This window comes from Piliocolobus tephrosceles, chromosome 10 (assembly GCF_002776525.5).
Source record: "Piliocolobus tephrosceles isolate RC106 chromosome 10, ASM277652v3, whole genome shotgun sequence".
In the NCBI taxonomy this organism is placed as follows: Eukaryota; Metazoa; Chordata; class Mammalia; order Primates; family Cercopithecidae; genus Piliocolobus; species Piliocolobus tephrosceles.
Window position 1 is genome coordinate 43,389,857 of NC_045443.1, and position 7,580 is coordinate 43,397,436.

The window sequence follows — 7,580 nt, forward strand, 5'->3', positions numbered from 1 at the left end:
ATATAGAATGACTGTTGATGGCCTGCATATGGTTTTGGATGAATTGGGAAACTAAACGTAAGATACAAGGTCCAAATAAAAGAAGGAGGAAAAATAGGTATTAAAGGACTAAGAATTGGGAGGACCCGGGACATCCAATTAGAGAGTGCCCAAGGGAGTTCAGCATGATTACTTTCTTGGAGTTTTTGGGCTCTATCCTTGAGTTTTTTTATGTTGTCATACACCAGGTCAGATTGATTTAGGTTAAAACAACGCTCTTCATTTAAAAATATACACAGTCCTCCTTTTTCAGCAGTGAGTAAGTCAAGTCTTCAGTGGTTTTGGAGGAAAACTTCAGCTAAAGAGTCAACTTGAGCCTGGAGGACTGATAAAGTTTGCGATATGTCTGTGATGCCAGCAGAGAAGTCATTAGAGAGGCTACGGAAGGTTGTAACAGAGGTTGAAATGCCTGCTATTCCAGTACCCAGAGCAATAGTGGAGTCAGAAAGTCCCAAACTGACAAGCAAGGGAATTAGTGGAATAACTCTTTTTTGTCGTATCGGTGTTCTTAGGGGAACAGAGAGCTCTTCGGTCCCATTTGCAAATTGAATTTTGGGTGTAAGGAAAACTAGTGTGCATGTGCCTGTCCAATAGCAGGTAGACACATGTAGGTAGGTAGAGAGGAAGAACAGATCTTGTGCAAGGCAAAACTGGAGATGCAAAGTAAAAAGATGAGAAGGAGTGCTGAAAGGGGTGTCTTGTACCTGGACTCCTAGGGATCCAGCTAGGGAGGCAGCCATCAGAGGTTGTAATGTGGACTGATGGGGTAACTGCATAGAGGGGGAGGTTCGATTTTCATGGTGTATGAGAAAACATTGAGTGTCTATGAGCAACTCTTCACTGTTATTTATGGGGCTAGGTATAAGTAAACAAGAAGAGGGCCTGGAGGGGAGTCTGACGAGCAAGGCGAAGGTAATCAAGGATGGAGTGAAATACAGGGTAAGTGTCTTCCTAAGCAATAATTACTGCTAATGTTTTTAAGTTTGCCAGTATTGATAGAGGGCTTATCTGTAATACAGAGCTGGAAATCTCCAATTGTTTCAGTGATGTGTGAGTTGGGCTTTGGAGATGAAGAGTGAAGGAACATTGAGAAGGTGAAAAGTTACCCAGGGGAATTCCAGCGGGTCTTTGCCGAGAGATACATAAAGGAGCAGCCACAGGAATAGTAGTTTGATTGTGAGGGGTCCAAATATGGGGGGAGTAGAGTTGATACAAAGAGAAAGGTGTTTTAAGTAAGTGCAGAGGAGGGCGGCAGCTTGCTGATGTGAAATGTCTGGGGAGGTCTTGCTGGACCTGTTTAGAAAGTAACGAAGTTCTTCAGGAGGGTAAAGGTGAGGGCTGTTAAAAGAATTTCAGAGGTGTAGGGAGACAGGAGATGTTGCCCAGTCTGTATGTGAGGTGGGGACAGCTGTGTAGGCGCTGGAAGAAAGGGAAATGCAAAGCCAGTGATTGTTCACTAAGGAGGGATTAGAAATGGCTAGGAGAGAGTGAGTAAGATTGACAGTGTGTTGGAGATAGCTGGGGAGAGGTAGAGGGTGGCATAGGAGTGGGAATGAGAATAAGAGTGAATATAAAAGTAAAGAATACAACTTCATCAGGGTGGAAGTATTGGAGGGTGCCCTGCCAGAAGAGATCATCTATCCACTCTAAGAGGGAGTTAAGAGTGACGGTTTGGGGATAGCACAAAGAGATATCAGCTGTGATGGCTTGGAGAAACAGTGTAAACCAGCAGTGTAAACAAGAGGAGAGCATTTATGAGTAGTTGAGAATGATGAATAGGAGTATGACTAGACAGAAGATAGTAGGGATGACTAGTTTTTAGGGCTCAGTCCAAGTAGTGGAGGTGACTGCGTAAAGCCCTGTTGCAAAAAGTAGGGTAAGGACAAACAGACCTAATAGAATGAAGGGGTGTATTAGGCTCATAAGGGTTATTACTGTTCTTCAGAGATGTGAGGGAGTTTAAGGGAAGTAGGGGAGAGTACTTGTGACTCCCAGGAGGAAGAGGAGACATTAGGCTGGTTGTCCGATGGACACAGCTTTATTCTGGAATGGTGAACCCAGTGGGGAGAATCCTGCAGGCGGATGGCAGTTGAGATACTATAGATGACTAAGTAGGTTCCGGTCCATCCAGGTTGTAGAGTTTGAGGGGTCAAATTCTTAACAAGAACTGATTGTCCAGCTAGGGTGTCTTCAAATGGCTGGGAATCTGGAGTAGGCAAGAGAAGATTAGCAGCCTGGAGAATTTCCTGTCTAGCCTGCTGGAAGACTGGAAAATAGTCGCCTAGAGGGCTGGTGTCTGGGATGATGTTGGGGCTGAGCAAGAAAGTGCGTGCATATAAAAATTCGAATGGACTGTGCCCTGTAGCATTTTGAGGACAGGCTCTAATTCTGAGAAGGGTAAGAGGTAAAAGTACTGTCCAGTCCTTTTTAAGTTGGAGGCTGAGCTTGGTGAGGTGTGTTTTTAAAAGACCATTAGTCCATTCTACCTTTCCTGAAGACTGAGAACAGTAATGGATATGAAGCTTCCACTGAATACCAAGAGCCTGAGAAACTGCTTGGGTGATTTGACTAGTAAAGGCCAGTCCGTTATCAGACTGTATAGAGGTGGGAAGGCCAAACCAAGGAATTATGTCTGACAGAAGGGAAAAAATGACTGTGGTGGCCTTCTCAGACCCTGTGGGAAAGGCTTCTACCCATCCAGTGAAAGTGTCTAACCAGACCAAGAGGTATTTTCGTTTTCTGACTTGGGGTATGTGAGTAAAGTCAATTTGCCAGTCCTGAGCAGGGGCAAATCCCTGAGCCTGAAGTGTAGGAAAGGGAGGGGACCTGAACAATCCCTGAGGGGTAGTAGAATATCAGATGGAACACTGAGAAGTGATTTCCTTGAGGATAGATTTCCATGATGGAAAGGAAATGAGAGGTTTTAAGAGACGGGCCAGTGACTTGTAACCTACGTGGAAGAGGTTATGAAATGATGACAGAATAGAATGGGCCTGTGAGGCTGGAAGGAGATATTTTCCTTGGTCTAAGAACCATTTGCCTTGTGTAGGAAGAGATTGATAGAAGGAAGTTTCATTAGAGGAGTAGGTGGGAGTGACTGATGAGGAGAAAAACTGGCCATGAGGGACAGAAGGTGGAACACTAGCTGCTTCTTTAGCCACCTTATCAGCATAAGCATTGCCTAGAGCAATGGGATCTGACTCCTTTTGATGACCCTTGCAGTGAATGACTCCAGCTTCCTTTGGAAGTGAAGCGGCCTTGAGAAGAGTTTTTGTTAAAGAGGCATTAATGATAGAGGACCCTTGTGTAGGGAGGAAACCTCTTTCTGCCCATATAACAGCATGGTGGTGCAGGATATGTAAGGCATATTTAGAGTGAGTATAAATACTGACGTGTAGTTCCTGTGCAAGAGTGAGGGCCCGAATTAAGGCAATGAGTTCGGCTTGCTGAGAGGTAGTGGAGAGGGGGCAGAGTGGTGGCCTCAATGATAGATGTGGAAGACACTATAGCATAGCCTGCCTTTGCTGGTGAGTGGTGATTAGGCCTGGTGGAACCGCCATCAATAAACCAAATGTGATCAGGATGAGGAACATGAAAGAAGGAAATATGCGGATATGGAGTGAATGCCAGGTGGATCAGAGAGATACAGTCATGGAGGTCAGGTGTGGTATCTGGAATAATGTGGGAGGCCGCATTGAAGTCTGGGCCAGGAACAATGGTAATTGTGGGAGATTTGACAAAGGGTGAGTGTAGCTAGAGGAGCCAGGGAGCACAAAGTATATGCATCAGGTGTGAGCAAGGAAATAGATTTTGGAAGTTATGAGAGCTGTAGAGAGTGAATTGAGCATAGTTTGTGATTTTGAGGGCCTCTAAAAGTATTAGGGCAGCAGCAGCTGCTGTACGGAGACATGATGGCCAGTCTAAAACAGCAAGGTCAAATTGTTTGGACAAAAAGGCTACAGGGTGTGGTCCCAGTCCTTGTGTAAGAATTCTGACTGCACAGCCCTGCACTTTGGTTGTGTGCAATGAAAAGGGTTGGGATGAGTCAAGGAGAGTTAGGGTAGGGGCAGTCTCTAAAGCTGTCTTCAAGGAATGGAAAGAGGAGTGGGGAAAGGATTTAGGATCTATGGGGTCAGCTAGGTTTCCTTTTGTGAGTTTATATAATGGTTGTGTTAGAATGGCAAAACCAGGTATCCAAAGGCAAAAGTATCCAATCGTGCCTAGGAAGGAAAGGAGTTATTGTTTGTAGAAGGTGTTGGGGTTTGAGAGATCAGTCGGACACAATCAGCAGGGAGAGCACATGTGTTTTTATGAATAATTATGCCAGGGTAGGTAATGGACAGAGAAGAAATTTAAGCTTTGTAGGGGGCATGCCCGATATCATTTGGATAATAAATGTTGAAGGAGCAGCAGGGTGTCTTGTTGAGAATTCCTCAAAAAGTTAAAAATAGAGTGCCATATGACCCAGCAATTCCACTTTTAGGTGTATGTCCCATATGGTACATGGAAAATTGTACATGGATATTCCCCGTAGCATTATTTGTAATAGACAAAAAGTGGAAACAACCCAAATATTTACCAGCTGATGAATGGATGAACAAAATACAGCATATCCATACAAGGAATATTATTCAGCCTTAAAAAGGAGTGAAGTATTGAGATATGCTACAACATAGATGGACCTTAAAAACGTTAGGCTAAGTGAAAGAAGCCAGTAACAAAAGACCACATATTGTATAATTTCACTGATACAAAATGTTCAGAATAGGCAAATTTATAGAGACAGGAACTAGATTAGTGGTTGCCTAGGGCTGGGGAAAGAAAGGAATGGGAAGTGACTGCTAATGGGTATGAGTTTTATTTTTAAGGTGTTAAATGCTCTAAAATTAGATAGTGGTAATGGTTGTAGAACCTTATGAATATGCTAAAAATTACGTAATTTTATACTTTAAAAGAATGGATCTACGCTGAGTTACATATCAATTTTTTTAAAAACGATGTTAGATTCCTGGTGACATGTTGTTCAGCTCTAGCACCTGATTCACTGAGAAGAATTTGGGCCAGAAGGAAAAATGGAGCTCACCTCCAACTGCAGGAAAGTTTTGGAATGCATTAGTTTTAGAATAAATTAAGACTGTCCATCCATGATCTGATGAACCGGAAAAGTACCAGCCTAGACTGACAGAAGTTGCATCCATGTAAAAGTCAGCTGTGGACGACAGCTCCTGTCTCATGTATTTGCTCACATACCTTCCCCTTTTTCTCCTCAACCCACCTGTGCTGATTAGTCTCCATTTTCCCTACTCCCAATCTTTGTCCATTATGTTCTCTTTTCCACCTTGAACTATGATTCCAGAGAATAACTTTCAACAGTGCATCTCCTGGGCTCTCCTACCTTTTGGAATCCATTTGTGTTTGGCCAATGGAAGGCACCAAAGGTTTGATTGGAGGGTGAAAGCAAAGAGGTTGAGATATTTATTCTTCTCTCTTCTCCCCGCTCTCCTACTCCCAGTGCTTGCCTTCTTACCACCTTGGCAGTAGCCTCATTCCTCTGCAGCTGTGGCTCCTGTCAGGCGATCCCTCTTCCACATCTCCAGTGTTCACCAGGCTCTATTTCCCCCCTCTTTGCCTTTTCAGATCAAAGAGTGATAAGGCTTCCTCCTTGTCATTTACTTTCCTGCCCACATCAGTTTCTTGTTGTAAGAAAGGTTGATATCCTACCCCTTTCTCTTTGTATCTCCCTGAGTCTAACTCTAAGGCTTCTTGAGAAAACTGCTGATACCCACTTCTGAGCTCCTTGTTTATTCTCTAGGAATAACTACATTGATGGATGGGAGAGTGAGGAAAGGATTTCATATTTATAATTCTTTTCCCTCTATTTTATTCTTCAAATATTATTGAGAGATAGCAGCTACCTGGGACACAGTGTAGGATTTGCTCTATCCAGGGTCTTAGTGTCTTAAAGATACGGAGACAGGAAAGGGCTCACTGGGCAGCTTGGCCATGCACCAAAGGGATTTTTAGAGATGGCCTGGTGCCCAAGTTGCCCTGAAGCATTTAAGACTTCATCTTTCAGCCATTGTTATTTCCAAACACCATAGCTTTTGTGAGTGAGAATTCATGTTATATAGACCAGCTGGTTTCAAGCTAGAATAGTTTAGGGTCAAGGCAGAGCCTGAAAAGAAACTATAATTATTTTATTATATAGAATACAGAACTTCTGACATCAAAAGTTTATAATGAGTTCAGTCTGTCTGAGTCTGTTCAGGCCAAAACCACTAAAAATGAACCTTTTGTCAGGCAAAATCAGATATATTGACCCATTGCAATAAGGGAGACACACATACTAGAGGAACCATGAATCATCTTACCAAAGGGAAAGATAGAGTTAGGATAGACAGAATTGGGGAGAAGAGTAGAATTTAGGTGAATTTCAATGCAGGAGTGTTTTTGTAGGCTCAAAGCAAAACCGGGCTGTGTAAAGTTGTCAACATCATGTCCAATCTGCAAACTAGACCCAGGGTTTTGTTGCTTTGGAAGAAAAGAAAGTTAAGATAGATGTGGAATTTTGTGTGCAGAAACCCCTTATCTGAAGCTCTGCACCTGGGTTGTAAATGAAGATTATTTCTATGTGTCAGAGTAACTTAGATCTCCAAGGCAGCATGGGTTGTTTCTTTTTTGCTGATTATACTTTCCAACAACGATTTTAATCAAATCATTTAAATTTCTGAAAGTCTCAGATTTTAGAGAACAAAGTTTCTCAGTGCCTAAGAAAATAGTAGACACTTAAAGAAGGGAGTTGTTATGACAGCTTCAGTGTGTCCTTGGGTGAAAATATTGTTTCCTGTTAACTTTGCAGCTGGTTTTATCTGTGTTTTTTATTCCAATCTGAAGAACAGTAGGGCAGATTTTTATAGTCTGAGCTAATTTTTACTTTCTTATTACCTTGATGAATTGCACTAGACATATAGCATAAGCAAAAAAGAAGCTTTTGTGAAATTAAGATGCTGAATTTCTGAGGTGTTTTTTTTTATTTGTTTTTGTTTTGTTTTGTTTTATCATAGCATAACCAAGCATACCCTGGATGTCACATAAATTTCTGTTTTAGTTAAATTTCCATAAAATGAAGTACTGGCTTAGGAGCTGGTAGCATGTGGCAGAAAACTGTTATTGGAGGATGAAAAGATGTATATCCATTATTATACAGTGGCCAAACATTTGGTAAAACTTGGAGGACACATCATGTTCCTCATAAATTTGTAGCCTTAGAAGAAGAGGTTGAAAAATAGAATGTTGGTAGCCTGTGCTGGCTGCTGATGACTATGCTTGGCAAGGTAATATAAGAAATAGATGGACTCAGAAAAGAATTGGCTAATTTAAAAGCAGGAAAGAGAATAGAAAATGTCTACAAACTTGGAAATTTATCGGGTTGCAAAAGGCAACCATTTCTGAGCCCCAAGCAATAAAAAGCAGCATTAAGAAATGCCCTGATTACAAAGTTTGATTAAAACTTATTCTGCAATCCCAGCACTTTGGGAGAC